Here is a 20,245-nt window from a genome sequence, read left to right on the forward strand (position 1 = left end):
CCCATTACCGTTACTGAAGCGAGAGCCACCAATGTCCTTGTGTCTAGCATTGTAGTCACCAAGAATGATGGTGGGCTCTGCTTGAGCGCAGGCCGGTAGATCAATATAATTTAACTTTCCTGCTGGAGCATATAGATTAAATACATTGAGGACAGAGTTGCCCACATAGATCCTCACTCCATGATACTGTTGACCGGCAGTTTGTTTTTCTGGCAGAAGTTGATGGGATAGGGATTGTTTAATATATAGAATGCAAGAGTTACTGGATCTGAGGTTGTAAGAAACAAATGAGGGCAATTTCGGGTGTGAGGCTCTTGCGGGAACTCTGCACTCCTGGAGACATACAATATCGATGTGTTCAGTTGTTACTTTGTGATGTAAATCTGAGAACCTTTTTTTGAGGGATGCAATGTTCCAGCTAAGGATGGATAACTTAGTTAATTGTGCATTTACAGTAAGCATTATATAGATTGATATTATTAGTCCACTTAATATATATTATCTATTTCAATACAATATAAGTCCAGGAACATTTCTTAGTTTATTACCAATGTCACACATTTGCCTCCAATTGGCTAATACAATTTGTCTGTCATTTTCAGCTATAGAGTCGTTTTGAACATACCTTAACACAGCGTTGGCAGTTAACCTGCGTGGAAGGGCTCCACTACACAAGGTTTCAAGATCACTAGAAGTTTTCCCTGATAGGCAAGCGAACACATGTTTGGAGGGTTCAGGGGTGGAAGGGGAGGGATGGGAGTCATTGCTTACAAGTTCCCTCATACACGTGACCATCACTGCAATGTCGCTGGTGGATTTTTTCTCATGTTGGAGCTGCTCTCGCAGCCGCTCCGTCTCCTGCTGTGAATGCTGCTGGTGTTCCTGCAACTGGTCACGTAGGGAAGCCGCTGCATGAACAGTGAAGCGACCCAAGGGCGAGGTGATAGGGAGGCTGACGTTGCGATCTGTCTCATTTTGATCCAGTTGACTGTGGGGTCCAGCTGTGGATGGGCCCCTCACAGTAGGTGACATTATCCCAGAACCAGGAAGTGGCCACTCAATGAGGAGAGGTTAGAGGCATTAAATATGCCAAAACTAGAAGAGAGGAGAAAAAAAAGAGGCGATATGATCACTACGTACAAAATAGTAACGGGAATCGACAAAATTGATATAAAAGAATTCCTCTTCAAGAACAAAAGGTCATAGATTTAAGCAAACTAAATATACCTGTCGAAGAAATATAAAAACATTTCCTTTCACTAACAGAGTGGTAGACGGTTTGAACAAATTAAGGGAGGTGGTGGTGGAGGCCAAAAAAAGTTAGTAGTTTCACAATAATATATAAAAAAAATTGCTGGGAAGACGGGACACCACGAGCGTAGCTCTCATCCTGTAACTACACTTAGGTAATTACAGCCGGGTTTTAAATAATCAGATTTAGGTGTTAACAAGTAATTAAAGTATTTGTATATTATACTACTATAAGTTTAGCGTTTCTTGCAAGAAACTCGCATAAAGATTGTTATATGACTCATTGCTACTTTTTCGTGTCTAAATACATAAAACAACGTGTCAATTAAAGCAACTTTTAAATCTCCCACGAAAACTTTTGAAACATTTGCCCGAAACGCATTGCGTAATAGTGGCTTTAGGCATTGTATGTACTAGCTCTATCTATATATCAATCCATTAATGTAACATCACTTGTATGTATATACCTTACCTGAATAAACATCTGAATCTGAATCTGAATCTGAAACCTTGTTTACATTGGTGCTGCAGATTCCGAATGTTTTAATTTGGCTCTGACTTTAGCAATATAATTTATTTCATTTAATGATCTTACTGAGTAAGAAATGAGTTAAGTGTACATTTGATATTATTAAAAAGTATATATATTTTTAATTTTTAAATATATCTTAATGCTTTTCTATGTATTAATAACCTTATTTATTCAGCGAACGTGGTCGTGTTAATGGCTTCACAACTATAAGAACGTATACAGATGCATCAGTGAGCGCTCGTCTCTCAGAACATACAGTTGACGTAATTGTTTGTCGTCGACCCTCAACCAACAACAATACCAGTTGACGCAACCTGTACATAACATACAGAAGAAGAAGAAACTGCACATACCATACAGAAGAATTAGAACTGCAATACCATAAAGAAGAAGAACTGCACATACCATAAAGAAGAAGAACTGCAATACCATAAAGAAGAAGAACTGCAATACCATAAAGAAGAACTGCACATACCATAAAGAAGAAGAAACTGCAATACCATAAAGAAGAACTGCACATACCATAAAGAAGAAGAACTGCAATACCATAAAGAAGAACTGCACATACCATAAAGAAGAACTGCAATACCATAAAGAAGAACTGCACATACCATAAAGAAGAAGAAACTGCAATACCATAAAGAAGAACTGCACATACCATAAAGAAGAAGAACTGCAATACCATAAAGAAGAACTGCACATACCATAAAGAAGAAGAAACTGCACATACCATAAAGAAGAACTGCACATACCATAAAGAAGAAGAACTGCAATACCATAAAGAAGAACTGCACATACCATAAAGAAGAAGAAACTGCACATACCACAAAGAAGAAGAAACTGCACATACCATAAAGAAGAAGAAACTGCACATACCATAAAGAAGAAGAACTGCACATACCATAAAGAAGAAGAACTGCAATACCATAAAGAAGAAGACCTGCAATACCATAAAGAAGAACTGCACATACCATAAAGAAGAAGAACTGCAATACCATAAAGAAGAAGACCTGCAATACCATAAAGAAGAAGACCTGCAATACCATAAAGAAGAAGAACTGCAATACCATAAAGAAGAACTGCACATACCATAAAGAAGAAGAAACTGCACATACCATAAAGAAGAAGAAACTGCACATACCATAAAGAAGAAGAAACTGCACATACCATAAAGAAGAAGAAACTGCACATACCATAAAGAAGAAGAAACTGCACATACCATAAAGAACATACAGTTCTTGTCTTAGTATCGCAAGTTTCCACTGAGCACTGATTTCTCTGCATTGTAGGAAATACTGGCAGCTGTACTGAGCAATGTTCTTACGGGCTGTGTATGCGCAGCCTGGAGGCCTGTGTAGGCCTACACTACTCGCCAGGACCTTACCGTAAGATTAATTTAGTAATACTGTACTGTAATGTTTCTTTTTTCAGATAATTGCATTGATAGTGTCCGTTTCATCGAGCTCATTATTATATTATTCGTATCCCAAGCAGTTTGTTGTATTAATAATGATAATGATTTATTCATAAAATATGCATACATAAGAATGTAATACAGAAGTATATTTGAAGGTACAGAGGTTGCATATTAAATAAAGCCACTAATACACAAAGTGTTTTGGCCAAAACTTAGATTAATTCTTGTAAAAAATTGTATAGGCATAATTGGGGTAAACGCTTAATACTAAACGAGAAGTATGCCAAGTGAAATGCTCAAGAAATTTAGCAAATGATACCTGGTAAACAATATAAAGTGATAATGATAATTGGCCTAGACATTATAGAATCTGTAGTTTTTTCAACAGAGCAGATATAGTATTGAACATTAGTAATAACAGCAAAAAATATATGAAGGTGAATTTTTAGTAAAGCCACTAGAATACCAAGAGTTTCACGTATAACAAAATAAATCGGTAAAAATGTTTTGAAGGTTTTGATCTCCATGGTAAATATTTAATAATAAAGAAGCAAACTTAACATATATAACAAATAAAAAATTTAACAAATGACGTACAGTAATCAGGTGGCACTTAATGATAAAGTATTGGCATGCATTTTTAGTGCCTAAATGTTAAAATACATAACAGCAAAACACACGTCTTTTTTTTTTTTTTTTATGAAGAAATGAGAGCGAGATTTATTACATGGTGTTAAATAGATACTACTTAGTTTCTCTTAACTAGTTGGGAGAGGTTCAGCTTTTAATCACATTTGGGAGGTCATTCCACAGTTTGGAATTCTTGATATGCATAGCATTTCTTCTTTGAGTCTCACTCTAGAAATTTCACAAAGATATTTGCTTCTAGTGTGGTGCCCATGGGTTCTGTTACAGACCTCTAGGAAGTGCTTGAAGTCAGGATTTGCATTGCAGTGCAGAGTTTTAGATATAAGAGTACATTTCAGGGGATGTGCATTGATGATATTTAACATATTCAAAGATTTTAGTCCTGACCTGTATTCCAAAGAAAAGCCAGTAAAAATTTTTGTTGTTCATACATTTAGGATGACAATTTTGACGATAACTACACTCAGAGAGTTAGTGGTGTGGATTAACATACAAGTTGTTCAGTATTTTAAAGGCGTTGATTATATGCCTTGTAATGTAGTGTTGATTGCATGACTTTTTTATTAGATTAGCTGTGTCTTGTTGTTTTCTGAGTATTATTCCTGTGGTCTTCAGCCTTTCCTGATACAATATTAGTGGTTGACTTCATTTTGAGATGATTTTCTTCACTCTGCTCTGGACATTTTCAGTACATTTTTGTCTGTATAGGTGAGGTCTCCATGTTTGGATGCAGTTGTCTAGTTAGGGACAAATATCTGTACAACTGGATGACTTGTTTTCCTTAGTGTTTATTAGACATTACACTGCAGGTATTCATGTACAGACCTTCTTTGCAACTTGTTGAACCTGCTGGCTTTACATGTTAGATTCTCTCCAGGAGTCTGCTTGAGGAGTCATCCTCCTGTTTGCTACCCCCACTTTTTTTTTTTTTTTTTTTTCTCCTCCAGAGGTGGTGGTGGTGCTTTCATGTGTCTTGGCAGTAGTGGGTGCATCCTTTCAGCCATTGTCAGGTTTTTGTTCTGGTGGTATGGTTCCTGGGGTGTCAGTCACTCTGGTGCATGCAGCACTACCTTTGTGCTGAAAGAAAAGGACACCCGAACCCCTCAGAGAATACGTAACTCGGGTGAGAAAACGAGAAATGCAAGCTGACACCAGAGAAAATAACTGTGAAACAAAGTCTGGGTGAACTAAAGAGCTGAAGACATGCAAGATGGATAGCATAAATACAGTTTAGTTAATTTATTATGCACCCCATACCCATCTTGTGGGTGGTAGTGGAAAGGGTTACAGAGGCACATAATGGGCTCAGGGACTGAACCCCACAAGTCATTTAGCTAAACAAGTTACAATCTTGATGAGCTAGTTACAAAATTCAGTATAAGTTGTCACATTATCAATGGGTTAGAGATTGACCACAAGTACAGTTTCTAAATTAAGCAGCTGACATATGTGGAGAGCTAGTGTTAAAATTGATATGTTTGTCCTGCACACCACACCCCCCCCAACTCCATTGGGCAGCAGTGGATAGGTTACAATCACTTGGTTATTACCTACAGTTTGCAAACTGGGGGTATTTGGCTAAAATTTCTGGTAGCAAATCATTTTGAATGAAATATTTACACATTGTTGGAACATTGGTTATAGAATTGTCTCTGAATTCACATGTCTTTTCGCACTCGGGTAAAACATGCAGGTAGGCTGAACCCTTGTGAGACCTGAGCTGCCATCTGGTGGTGGTGTGCTTCTACATGAAATCATGGTTTGTTGACAATATTTCTGTTTTGAATAAAGTTATTATTTTACTTTTTTTATTTTAGTTATTTATGATTAAATTGATTATATTTTGCTTTTGTTTGTTCTTTCTTGGCAGTTTTACTCAGTTATGAAGTTGACTTTATATTAACATGTTCTCCCTCACCTTCATGAGCACACCAGATCCTAGTGTTTGGTAGGCTTATGCAAGCCTAGAGGCTTGGTAGTTTTGTGAACGACTCTGTGGTACCAGTGCACTGGGGAGCTACCGAGAGCCAGCTTAGAAATTCGAGTCGGGGCCAACGGGTTCACAGTTTATATTAGTTGTATATTAGCTAATTTAGAGAGGTAGGCAAAGTTGTGGTGGACAGTGATGGTTGGGAAGGAGTATCATGAGAGAGAGAGAGAGAGAGAGGTCTAAGTACTGTACAGTATAAGAGTTATAGAAGGAACATAATCTAGTACTGTAGGATTAATTTTTTAAATCTTTTTCTCTGAAGCATAGTCATATAGTGTAGCGAGAACATCAGTGCCATAATAATGTAGGAGGCATTGCAAAGCCTAGTACTGTTTGCTTCCAGGTAGTTTGTTAAAAAAAAATTCATACAAGAGTTCTTACATTCTTGTAAAGCCACTAGCATGCACGGCATTTCGGGTAGGTCCTTAATCTTAATTTTCCCTGGAATACGACCCACCAAATCATTTATCAACCAGGTATCCATTCACTGCTTAGTGAACAGAAGTGTATTGATAAGGATTGGCACCTTGTCAATCCTCCCCAGCCAGGATACGATCCCAGGCTAAATTGATTGCGAAGCGTGGAGCAAGTGTCTTACCATTGTGCCACGGGGAAGATGATTCTAAAATCATGGTGTATAAACTGAAAGATGTCTAAATTGGTTTTGAAATAACAATGTTATAAGTAAATTTTGTGGTAAGAATAAGTTGACAGTTCTGCATTGTATTTTGTAATTTATATATTTATAAAGTAATTATAATATAAAAGACAGTATTTGATCTGATATTTATGTACTCTATTCTAATTTAGACTGGTGTCATTCGTCTACAAAAGTACTGTTGCTCAGCAGCTGGGTATTCCAGAACCTCCAAAAAGGCCCATAACACCATACCTGAACTTCATGATGCAGAGTCAAGCAGAAATTCAAAAAAAGTATCCTGAATTGTCTTATCGTGGTATGTAAGCCATTTTAACGCTTGTTGAACAAAAATGATGTATAGGATTTCATATGAAATTTTAGTTTTGACTTTACATGCAATATTTGATTCCATCAGCTGCAACTAAAGTTTGTAAAATAATTAAAATGCAATTTTTTAGTACGTCTTTGAAGAGTTCTATCCTAATTATTACATTCTGAATTATATTCTCTTAGTAAAGAATTGTTTCCACCACCACGGATTGCACAACCTTTTTTGACGAGATATTACTGGACCTTCATAATCCGTGATTGATATTGTGAAAGGGCATGCATGGGCTACCGTGGGTACTGATCAAGTACAGTACACCTGCTTGCATTGCTGTATGGGTATTTTGCCACTAAGTGACATACAGAATGGTTTTGTACTCCTGTTGTACTCTCCTAGTTTTGTTTGATGGGAATAGGTATCAGCTCTTTACACACAGAAATCACAATAGCGTGATGCATCAAATGAACAAATCCACAAGGGCCGTGACGAGGATTCGAACCTACGTCCGAGAGCATCCCAGACGCTGCCTTAGAAAGGCAGAATCGGAAAGATTTGTTCATTTATTTATCAGTTCTTTGGTTGCACCTCTCAACCTTCAGGTGACTAGTAAATAGGTTTCCAAGCCAAGTGAGTTCTGACATATCTTCAACTAAATATCTTATGTGTCGATGACTTTTTGGGCACTGTACATCATCTCCAACCTGTAATCTTTGTGTACCATCCATGGTAAATAGTCTCTCCTTGTTTGCCCTGTCTGTTCTCCCAAGAATTTTGTATGTCATACCCTGGAATAATAAACAAGGTACATGTGGCACCTCGCCATGTTTAAAAAAATAAACACATTCTCTGGACCACTACAGTTCACCTAAACTACTAAACGGTAGATACTGTACTTTTTTACTTGCATTTTCATGCTTCCTGAATGCTAGTTAATCCAACCAAAATTTTTTTATAGCTGGTACAAAAATATCATGCGCAGATTAAGGGTTAAATCTAGATACCCCATAATGAAATCTAACCAGGTCCTGGAACTTCAGATGAATTGGGACGTGTCCTCAAGGCCCAGGGATACAATCCTATCACCTAATTGGGTGTGCAGCTGAAGGATTAAACCAGCAAATAATGCTGGTTTAGACATGACGGAACTGATCTCATCATAATGTTTGAAATAATGAACAATTTGGAGGATGTTGATCCAGACAATTTCTTCAAAAGGTGAGATGTAACACAAACAAGGAACAAACTTGAGGAATGGCAGGCTGTGCAAAATTCCCCATTGAAAAGCAGAGATGCAATAGGTACGCTGAGAGAGAGAATTCTATCAACATCAAAGGCCCAAGACTATTCTGGGGTTGCCCCTTGTGGCTCCCTGAAGCTACTATCACTGCATGTGCCAACTACTGCACTAGGTCGCATCAGCCATGGAGTTCTATATGACCTACCAGGGAGCAAGAGACAGAACCTGGCCATCCTCACAGAGGTGCAGGGAACAGTGGCATTTACTTATTTATTATGCCAACCACCAGGGAAGGCACCCAGAAATGAGCAAAACAAAACAGACCACTGCTGGCTTTAGAAAAAAACTGAAGCCTCGAGAACTGGCAATAGAACTCCCTCAATTGAGTAAACAAATGATCAAAAAGCTTTGAAACTAACACCAGCTCATTTGCCCCACCTCCCTAACTCATTTGGGGGGAGGTAGCTTGCAGTCAGCTAGTGACAGCCCTTAGTTCTATGATGTGTAGTGTGTGCGTCGTCACCCCCTCTGCTGCTTTGACTCTGGCGTTTTGAGTTTGCACTTAGTGGTGTTTTGCCTTTGTGGGCATTCCTTCACACTGTGCAGTATTGTGTGCTTGGCACTGCATGTGCACAAGGTTATCTTACTTGTGTGCTCCCTAGTGCTTTTCTTGCACTTCAGGCTTCTCTTCCCTGGGGTGTTCAAGAGGCACTTCCTTAGAGGTTCACCTAGCATGTGGTGGCTGTCGCCCAGGGTGAGTCAGAGGTCTTCAGATTTTCTTGCCTTCACCGGGTCGGGGAGTGACATTGGCTGGCATTGATGTACTGGTTATTCACAGGCTACACTATAGCATGTCAAGATAGGCCTTCTCAGCAATCATAGCCAGGCTGTGTTGGCCTACAATGTTGTTTCTATCCTTTAATTCACTCCTGCATTATGAGACACACCATCCTCTTAAATGTTGGTTCTGTTGGTATAAATTTGGCTGTGTTTGCTTTAGGTCTGGCAAAGCGTCTCAATGCCTGGGGTCCTGCTTGGTCAATTCCTTCGGGCCTTAGTAATTGTCTGCAGGTTCAGTGGTCTCTTTGGATATTCCCCACGAACTTGCTCTCACTTCATGTGAGTTTGAGAGCTGTACATCGTTCATGCCACATGGCAATGTTCATTCCTTCTGCCTCTGCCATGCCTGTTGGGTTGGTAACACCCTCAGCCCTGAGTCTTGTGGGGTTTGTTCTCATGTGACTACTCAATTCAGATCCTATTGATGAGGTTCGGGCTTTTCAGGCAATGACCACTTTACAAGTTTGATTTGCTAGGTTACAGCAGTCTAGGTTGTGTCTGGTTCGATGACCTGGAGTTACACAGGTTGATGTTGGGGACCTGGGATTGGAGACATTGGTCAACTTGACCTAGGTTCCATCCATGCTTCCTCTTCCTTTCCCGGTGGGTGGTGTTCGCTCTTTTTCTGACCCACCCTTCCTGTTTCCAGTCCTGAAGCATCTGAGGGTTTCGGGTTTGGGATTTGGCTCAGTCGGGTCCCATGGGATGCCCCTTCAATTGTGGACATTGAGGCAGTTGAGTCGGCTAGCTGAGGCTTCTGGGTCTTTCAGCCAGCACCTTCTTCCTTTGAGGTCTTTTCCTCGGACTCTACTTCTGTATTCCAGGCAGTGTTGAGGATGCTGACTTTGCCCCGGGGCCATCACTGCGACCTCTGGGGCGTGGAGTGAGTCCGAGTTTGGCCCTTGGGTCCCTTTTGATCCTTTGTGGCCTTTTGGTGCCCTTTGAGGTGGGGCTCCTCTTGCAGGGGGTGGGATTTTCATATTCTCCCTATATGAATATGATTTGGATGTGGCTTACCCTTGGAATCGGTTCTGCTTGCCTTTGGGCCCATTGGGATAATCTTTCCAGAGGTTTCCATCCTCCTGCGGGAACTCGGGAGACCTCTCAGATAGGCAGATGTACCCCTCCTGCTAATGAGTTTAGGTTCATGCTCCAATTTTGGATGGGTTGAAAGGTGCTGGAGTCTTCCTGGCTAGCAGATGATCCTTGGTTTTTGCTTGAGGTCAGGCACAGCTTTTTTTGTACCATACTCTTGTTGGCATATGGTGTCATCCATTTCAGGTGTTTTTTTGAGTGGGGGGAGGGGAGTGCTTCCTTCATGCCTCTCAATGACTGCCTGTTTGTGCCTTCTCTTCCTCAGGACATGGGTGTTGTACAGCTCCACACTCGGGTTCCCTTGTCGGATGTGTTGGTGGTAGATGATTTTTTCACCCATCAGCACTCGAGTTCTGTCGTGCACTTCCTTATCCTCCTCGGGCTTCATTGTGATTGGCTCTCGGAGGATGCTGATGCGCTCTGCAGGGCTTCTCCTTCGGCCTTCTCCTCTGCTCTGTGCATCTGGTATTTCCGATGCAAATTTATTGTCATTTATGTAGTGATTAATGCTATGGTGCAGAGATTGTTTCAATAATTTAATATATTTTTCTAGACACATGAGAATCGAGAGCAGGTGTGGGAAGGAGGTAAAACAATAGTAGCTTTATCAATAATTATGTAAACTTTCTTCATAACTTATTAGCATGAATAACTTTAATTTCTAGGAATTCATGTCTGATGCAGCCTCGAGGTGGGTAAGGATGTCAGATGACGAGAAACATGGGTTTCAAGAAGCAGCCAAAAAACTTCAAGAACAATATAATTGTGAACTTGCGTACTGGGAGGAGAAGTGAGTATCGTTTGTTAATACAAGCCAACACACAAGTGAATAAACACATTTGATTTTAAATGAAGGCGTTATCAAACAATAGTTATATTTGTAATACAGTAGATATAGTGAGTATTACTGTTTTGTTAGTGATTGAGGGGCAGCGATGATAGAGATCGGATGCGTCCATTATTACTGTTTTAGTGGATTTGTTGTACCTAATAGTCAGGACTGCACTACTTGGCCTTGTAAGCAAGGTCCAAGTTGCTTAACAGGCACAGCAATTTGTATTCAAATGTTTCTTTCTATTTCCATGAAACTTCAGCGTGCCTCAGTCCTAACAATATTAATAAAGCACATTATATTAAGAACATGAATTGCAGACCTTGTTATGTTAAGAAAGTTAGGTTTGGTCAAGTTTGATCAAATTTCTGTTTTGAATCTAATAAAAAGATCCCAATCATATATAATTATAGTACAATGAAAATCTTTATCATTCCATATGGAAAAAATGTATGAAAAGTTTAATATTTTGGGAAAGTTCAAGTTGTTAGGCAACTTTGGCTATTAGGTATTACAGATTCATTATGTAAAAGTTTCACAGTAAATGATCCATGTTTATTTTTTTTGTTTTTAATACATACATGACACATGCCTATTGTGTACAGATGAGCAAACTAGCTAACAGAGCAACAAGAATTGTTAAACAGTTGTAGTCACATATTACAGTTCTAAAATGGCCTTCAATTTGTTTGTATTGACTTGTTTACCTTGATGTATTTCATAAATAACTTGCACTTGTAAATCTAAAAATATTAATTTGTCATGGTGGGGACAATTTCCTTTATGAAGCCTTTCACAGCTGCACCCTCTGGGACCTTTATTTATCCCCAGTTAATACTTTTGTTGTGCATTTTTATTACATTTATTGTTAAATAACTTGCTGCACCTTTATCACTTTACTGAAAGTACTGAAAAATTTTTATAGTGGGGAAAATCAAGATTGAGTGTACAATCTTGTACACAATTACAGGACAATTACATTTGTCCCCTATACAACAATTACAAGGGACATGTAATTAAATGTCTTTTTCTGGTTGGCCCCCAGTAGCTTCCTAAGCTTAAATTTGGTAACAGTAAGCCTTAGCCTAACATACCAGTCATCTGAGGACCATCCATCCCCCCTACCAAAAGTCAGAACCAAAATCTGGCTCACTCTTGCAGGCGATGGGATCTTAACAATCGGATTTGCTCAAAACCACAAAAAGTAAACAGTGGAAAGTATGTGCACAATAAGACAAGCTCTTTCTTGAAGGAATTTAGGTAAGGGCAAACCCTCATTGCCATTGGGTTACTTCGGTTACCTCATTACCGTGACTGTGATGCACCTGACCACCCAGCTAGCAGCCCTGGTTACTTGGGGTCTCAGCCTACCTGCACATTCACTCTGGAACCTCATACAAAACTGCCCACAACCCTACACGTAAGAGGTGACCATAGTGAGGTTGGGGAGCTACTGGGGGGTATGCCTTGCACATTATTTTGTCAGGGGTCAGGATTTTAGTTTCCTTCGACTTCAGCCTCCTCTGCCTTTTCTGGCAAACAATTAAACTTCAACTTTACAGAGGAATCCTTTGGTAATTGATACTTGGATTCTCTGGCTGGAGGTTCATCACACTTTCTCGTAGCTGCTGTTCATCGCCACTTGCTTGTGGTTAGCTTGAGCCAGCCAGACATGTTCGTTGGGCTCTTAATGTTTGTAAATTTGCAGCTTTGTCTGCCTTTTCTGACTCTATCTTGTTGGCTAACATTTTCCATTTTCCTAATGGAAACATTTTCCATTTTGCCGTAAGTTCAAGTCGCCAAGGAAGATGATGATTGGGCCAGGGTTTGTGAGGTTTTCTAAGCAGTATTATATTTTTGTAAGTTGGTCTTTAAATTGCTGAGGATTTGCATCTGGTTATTATACAAGGACAATCGCCACATTTTGAATTTCTATTTTGAGTATCAGCACTTCCACCATATAATTTGTGGTGTTTAGCAGTTCCTTGCAGACGAGTGTGTCCGTTGATGTACAGGCTGACCCCACCTTGTAGCCTGTGTTTTCTAACACATCTGAAAAGATTGAATTCTAATATCCATATCTCAATCATAATATTCTCTTGTGGTAGTTGCAGTCAAAGCTGTATGCATTGCATTTGCCTCATTTAAGTGACCAACTAGAAAGAAGACTTTATTTGTTTTGTGTGTTTTGATGTTTGTTGGCAAATAAGAAAGATGTTATTGTATTTGTGGAAGTGCTGGGTATTTTACTTGGTGTGAATAAAAGGTATCAGCATCTCTCCCATATTATCTTGATCTATATTAAGCCTTGTTAACAATATTAGTGTCTTGTGTTAATTTAGGTGAGATCACCTGTTTGTACAATATATTATTTTTTTTCCATTTACCCCCAACTAAAGCAATATCAGTCTAAGGTCTTGACATATTAAGACAAATGCATATTTTTTTTAGCTTGATTCCTATACATAATTTTATTTTTCCAGAATGAGAATGATCGGCAGAGATGATCTAATACATAGTCATTAGCAGTTGGTCCAATTGAAAGCCTCTGCTCTCCAGAATAATAGCACTATGAAAGAAAAAGTGAATTTGACAGCTACACAAGCAGACACGGATTAGGCCCAGCTTCAGATTACAATGGATCAAATAATAGGTACTAATTATAGTAAAATTAAAGTGATTTTATTAAAAATTTAGTTTTGTGTATATTATTAAACTTAACATATTACAATGAGTTATGTTTTAATATTTTGTGTTTAACAAAATATAAGTATTGGAACATAAACATATAATTATTTATTGTCTACCTAGGTTATAGGAAGGTCCTCAGCAAACCCCTGGCATTTGGCACATCAGCCCTTGTGAGACTCAAGAGACCTGCCAAATGAACTCCCCTAAGTACATAAATGATAAAATCTCTCAAAGCTACTGTGACCTCGATCACCCCCCACCTCCCCTACTCGTTTGGGGGCAGTGGAGAAGTGGCACACCACATCAAGGTGACGGCTGTCAGTTCTGGAGCAGATGCATAAAGACCCATTCAAGTACTGTACCTGGAAGGAAGAGGGGGAAATTAGAGTGCCACTGAGGTTCGCCCAGAAATTGGTGGTTCATTACATTAAATACTGGATTTTTTTTTTTTTTTTTTTTGGGGGGGGGGGAGGCCTTTGTGGCTCCCTGAAGCTAAACTACATAGGAAGAAGGCAGAAACACAAGGGACCTCACCAGGAGGTTGGGTGAACCGCAAGAGGCACGACAAAAAAGTGCCCACCAGGGCCATGGGATATCATGAAAGAAGCTACCTGCCTGCCATAAAAATGAAAATGATGCTTAAAAACCTCTAGACACGAAGAGCCAAGGAGAAGGTTGAACCAGCGAAATACACCACTGAGCCTCCACCTTACCATAAAGGCAGAACCTCGGAAAAACAACTGGGTTTGGACACCAAGCAAGCAGCACCTGACAGGAACCGGGACAAACTCTTCACAAGAATGTTGAACACTCCCTGAACATCAACTGTGCAGAGAATCAAACCCCGAGAAACCAGCAGAAGAGCTACTTACAACATCCAACTCCAAAGAGCGGTGAAGTTGGTCAGTTTCTTCCTCTCGGGTTTGGGCCTTTCCAGACAGGCTTTCTCTGTTCACCTGCATCAGGTTCTTTTTGGCTGGGGGTGGGGTGGCTTTGTGCGTGGTCGAGGCGACTTCATCCCTACTGAGGGTTCCCACGTCTTATTGGTCCTCAAACAGGACTCTGGACTTGTGGTTCATTCTCGACCCTTTATGGTTGAACTGGTTCATACCTTGCCCCTCTTTCTGGATGATCATCCAGGATTAAAGGATCCGAGAGCCATAAGGGAGTGGAGTGGGACTTTACACAGGGAGTGTATGTGTGAAAGTTCATATGAATGACACAGCGAAAGACGAGACTATATGTTGTGTTCACTTGAGACATACTGTACTGTGAAATTTAGGTCTCTAGCCCTATCCACAAAGAGAGGTGATAGTTGCCAGATGTACCAGAGTTAAATTACTGGGGCAGCCTAATGAAGGGGCCCTGCAAGATGTTATTTGTGAAGTATCTGGGTGATATGAATGCGTGTGTACAGCATATTTGTGTGGTGATATGACCCGGTGAACTGACTCCTCATAGGAGAGTGTTATTGGTGGACATCAGCTGAGAGAACTTAATGATGAACGTGGCATTTCACTTGGTCTGGACAGTAGAGCAACGGTCTCACTTCTTGCAGATCGGCGTTCAATCTCCGACCGTCCAAGTGGCTGGGCACCATTCCTTTCCCCGGTTCCATCCCAAATCCTTATCCTGACCACCTTCCAAGTGCTATAAAGTCGTAATGGCTTGGTGCTTTCCCCCCTGATTAAAAATTATGTTCCAACTTAGAAGTTTATCTTACCTCCGTGAGTCTGGAGTTGTATAGCAAAAGCGTAATAAAACTCCCAGATTGTTTCTTGAGAAGTTGAGTACTAGTTAAGAAGGGAAGAAACCAGTAGAGGAGAGGTCATGTGAGCACCATATCAGAGAGGAATGCTACGCCACCAATATTGAGACATGGTACATGACTGCAGGTGGACTGCTGTATGTTTCTCTACAGGTAACAAGGGGCGAGGCCTATCCGAATGACTCTCAAAGTGGTACTGGTATTGGAGTGCCAGTGATAGCAGTGGTGTGTGTGAGAAAGATTGTTTTCCTTATTGTGGAGGGGGGGGGGAGGAGATCCATTACATAGGGACTGGGTGCTACGTAGCCTTGCCGGTTTGGTGCCTTCTATTGATAATTACTTACATAGGCACTGGAGCCTTTCTAAGGACCCTGGAACAATTGCATGCAATCCACAACAGTGCCAGGTACTGTGCCTGGTTCTCTGCAACATGTTCCGGCATTATAGACCATTTTTGAATATGTGCTTTCCTATCTGTTCAAATGGGTAGGACATCTGTAAACATGTGAACTTCGTAGACATCTTCAAGAGAAAACTAGATAGTTTTTTTCAAGAAGCAATGGACCAACCAAGCTGTGGTGGAAATGTGGACCTGTGGGTCGCTCCAAGCAACAGCCTGTTGGACCAAGCTCTTGCAAGTCAAGCTTGGCTTTGAGCTGGGCTTGGGGAGTAGAATAACTCTCGGAACCCCTCAGGCCTTGGGCTGGGCTTGGGGAGTAGAATAACTCTCGGAACCCCTCAGGCCTTGGGCTGGGTTTGGGGAGTATAACTCCCAGAATCCCATCAAGCAGGGGTACATTACTACCTATTCAAATAGGCAGTTATTACCTATACAGAAAGGTAACTTTCTGCTTATTCAGATAGGTACTTTTCTACTATTCAGATCCACCGTAACAGGCGATGGGAAACGGCTCTGGCGAGGTTGCATATTGGCCATACTTGCTTAACCCATGGTCACTTGATGGCGCGCCACCCTGCTCCTTATTGTCCTAATTGCACTGTCCCTCTTACGGTCGTGCATATCCTTCTTGAATGTCCAGACTTCCAGGACGAGCGTGTCTTGCTTTCCGACTGCCCTTCATGGTCACCTGTCCCTCAATAGAATTCTTGGTGACTCGGATACTTTTGATATCGTTCGCCTTATGCGTTTTTCTCGTATTGGCATCCTTGGTGATATTTAGCCCCCTCTGATTATTCCGCACATTTGATGGTGCTACATAGCCTTCCTGGTTTGGGGCCTTCTTTTGATAATTACTTAATATTCAGATAGGTACCTTTGTACCTGGTCAGACATACTTTTCTACTTATATGAAAACTAGTTACTGTCTTCTACATGCACCTCTTCTACTTACTCAAATTAATACTATTCAAATAGGTATGCTTCTACCTATTCAAATCTTTATGCTTTTCTCCATGCTCTCTGTCTCCTGCTTTCTCGTTGTCAATCCTCCTTTGTGATTGTAGTTGACTCGAAGTGCCCTTATGGCTCTCGGGTCCTTTAATCCTGTCCATCCGGTAGTCGTCAAGATTCAACATTGGCTGTTTCTTATCTCTAGTAAATTTAAATCCATGGAGTTTTCCTGGGTTCCCAGCCATGTTGGTGTTTCTTTAAATAAGCGTGCGGATGCTGCCACTAGAGAGGCTATTTGCTCTTGTCCCGTTTCCCGTAAAGGTATTCCTTTTTCTGACTTTTATCCGGTTATTCATTCCTCCATCCTTGTCCGTTGGCAGGGTTGTTGGTCTTCTGTTGGTAACAAACTGCGTACTCTTAAGCATTGTGTGCCCCCGTGGCCTTCCTCCTGCCTCCGGAACCAGCGGTGGGAAATGACTAGCGCGGTTGCGTCTTGGCCATACTCGCTTAACTTGCGGTCACTTAATGGAGCACCGCCCAGCTCCTTATTGTCCAAATTGCATTGTCCCTCTTACTGTCGTGCATATCCTTGTTAATGTCCTGACTTCCAGGACAAGCGTGTGTCTTGCTTTACGACCTCCCATCGCGGTCACTTGTCCCTCGAGGTTATCTTGAGATGATTTCGGGGCTTTAGTGTCCCCGCGGCCCGGTCCTCGACCAGGCCTCCACCCCCAGGAAGCAGCCAATGACAGCTGACTAACACCCAGGTACCTATTTACTGCTAGGTAACAGGGGCATAGGGTGAAAGAAACTCTGCCCATTGTTTCTTGCCAGCGCCTGGGATCGAACCCAGAACCACAGGATCACAAGTCCCACGTGCTGTCCGCTCGGCCGACCGGCTCCCTGATAGAATTCTTGGTGAATCGGATACTTTTGATCACCTTGTTCGTTTCTGCTCTCGTATTGGCATCCTTGGTGATATTTAGTGCCCTCTGATTATTTCGCACATTTGATGGTGCTTCATAGCCTTCCCAGTTTGGTACCTTACCTTGAGGTGCTTCCGGGGCTTAGCATCCCCATGGCCCAGTCGTTGATACCCGGTTGGTACTGTACCTTCTTTTGATAATTACTTGCCTATTCAAATACTGTAGGTCCTTTTCATGAGTAGGTACAGTACTTTTCTACCTATCCTTATTAAAACAAGTTACTGTCTTCTACATGTGCCTTTTCTGCATATTCAGATAGGTATTTTTCTACCTATTCAAATATGTAGGAACCTTTCTACATACTCAAATTCATATCATATCCTTATGAAAACTAGATACTGTCTCCATCTGTTGAAATTTATTATTACAAAATTTTACATGTACCTATTCTACGTATTAATATAGGTTTATATAGGTACTTTCTACCTATTCAGTTAGGTACTTTTCTACATATTCTTATGTAAACTAGTTACTGTCTCCAACTGTAGGAATCTATTGCTACGAATTTGTACCTTTACCTATTCAAATAGGTACTTTTCTATCCTTATACAAATAAATTTTACACAGTTGTTGGACTTATTATTGCAAATTCGAACATATACCTATTTTACCTATTCAAATAGGTCCGACCTATTCAAATAGGTACTTTCTACCTATTCAAATAGGTACTTTTTGTTATGAATATTACTGTGTTCCACATTTGTTGGACTTTATTATTGCAAATTCGAACATATACCTATTCTACCTATTCAAATAGGTCCAACCTATTCAAATAGGTCCGACCTATTCAAATAGGTACTTTCTACCTATTCAAATAGGTACTTTTTCTATTATTAGTGTTCCACATTTGTTGGACTTTATTATTGCAAATTTGAATATACCTATTCAAATAGGTCCGACCTATTCAAATAGGTCCGACCTATTCAAATAGGTCCGACCTATTCAAATAGGTCCGACCTATTCAAATAGGTATTTTTCTATGCATCCTTGTAAACACTAGTCTTCTACATTTGTGGGAATTTATTAATACAAATTTGTTCATGTACCTATTTATTATCACCATGGGAAGATTCATGGGCAACAATGCGAGGGTCGCAGAAGAGACTTGTGCACACACATGCCTGAAATGTAACTCCAAGTTTAATGCCTTCCCAGCCATGCATTGCCACCTATTCTACAAAAAAAAAAAAAAAAAAAAAAATGGTTATCTAGATTTCGGGGCTTAGTGACCCCGTGGCCTGGTCCTCGAACAGGCCTCCACCCCCAGGAAGCAGCCGGTAGCAGCTGTCTAACTCCCAGGTACCTATTTACTGCTAGGTAACAGGGTCATCAGGGTGGAAAACATTTTGCCCATTTGTCTCCACCTCCACTGGGGATCAAACCCGGAACCCCAGGACTATGAATCCGAAGTGCTGTCCACCCAGCTGTCGGGCGCCGACTCGGGTAGTTTTTTGTACATCCTATAATTTTCCCGAATTGGGTAGTGCAAAAAATCGGCAATGTTATGAAAAGCCTCTTTGATGGGTCCTTGGGACCCTCCCTTCGCGTAGGTAGGTAGAGAAGGTAGACTTTGGTTTTCTTGTCTTCCTGGCTAAATGACAGGTTCAAGGCTAGACGATTGAGGAGGATGGCAAGTAGTCCCATTGTAGTGTGCAGGTACAACTAATAAGTGAACCGTTTCATGAGTGTTTTGTGGCATCGTGGCCTCATTTTCTATGCTGTGTTTACTTTATAGATTCTATGTTTAGGTTCTCCCACTTTTCTATTGTCTTGATAGGGCAATCAAGAAACCCCTGCTGCTTGTATCTCTTTAGAGGTACAGGGTGATTGGCCTCTGGCAGGCTTACAATAACTTGCAAGGGCCTAGTGTAGATTAAACTGGGAGAGCTTTCTAATGAGCCACCATAGGAGCCCTCCAGGAAAGATTACAGACGCACCCCAGAATTGAATTATAATTGCTGGTGTGTAACATTACACATTGTAGTCATATAAGTAACTACCGCAGAACTTTCAATATTGAACATTACGGGGTAAAGAAAGTAATTATCCAAAGTCACTAAGCAATGAAACCATTATTACAGGGTGAAAGAAACACGTCTGTTTACATGTACACAAAGTGAAACCGTTGACTTGGATTTTAGATGACGATGCCTCTTATTATTTCATTAAATGTACCAAGTTTACTACCTTTATTAGTAGCAAGATGTGGATCCTAATACAAGCTTTATTTATAAGTATTGTTCACTTAAGATTTGGTATGTATCACACACAGCATTTCTTTCAGACTGAACACAATTTCTGCCAAGAAAAATTTGACCATGATCTTCCCATTGCCGACTGACTTCTTACATCACTTCATGGGTAATAATGAATCAACAGTCGCCAGCTGTTTATGCAATGCTGCCTTCTGAAAAAAGAAAAAAAGTTTTTATACACATAAAACAAAACACGGAGAACTATCCCCTACCCTACCTATTGGTAGTAAGGTATGGAGGATACAGTAGTTCATTACATGAAGAATAACTACAAGTTTTTGTGGGATATTCTGATGGTTTTATCTTTGTCTAATGTTATGAGGAAAATACTTGAAGTTTTACCAGTGACTAGTTTACACACTGGGATATTGGCGAAAACTGTTA

The 20,245-nt window shown here is 40.5% G+C and overlaps 1 long non-coding RNA gene across 2 annotated transcripts; it reads left to right on the plus strand.

Annotated features, from left to right (window-relative positions):
* Positions 1-1,977: 1,977 nt before the first annotated feature.
* On the plus strand, positions 1,978-18,175 carry LOC123747889 (uncharacterized). Of its 2 annotated transcripts, XR_011223036.1 has the most exons (6): positions 1,978-3,168; positions 6,649-6,794; positions 10,244-10,443; positions 10,644-10,768; positions 13,294-13,463; positions 13,622-18,175. It is a non-coding gene; the product is annotated as an uncharacterized lncRNA (long non-coding RNA). The 2 variants fall into 2 exon arrangements; XR_011223035.1 differs by lacking the exon at positions 10,244-10,443 and having other exon boundaries at positions 1,986-3,168.
* Positions 18,176-20,245: the final 2,070 nt, after the last annotated feature.

The sequence above is a fragment of the Procambarus clarkii genome, chromosome 56 (assembly GCF_040958095.1).
Source record: "Procambarus clarkii isolate CNS0578487 chromosome 56, FALCON_Pclarkii_2.0, whole genome shotgun sequence".
Classification (NCBI taxonomy): Eukaryota; Metazoa; Arthropoda; class Malacostraca; order Decapoda; family Cambaridae; genus Procambarus; species Procambarus clarkii.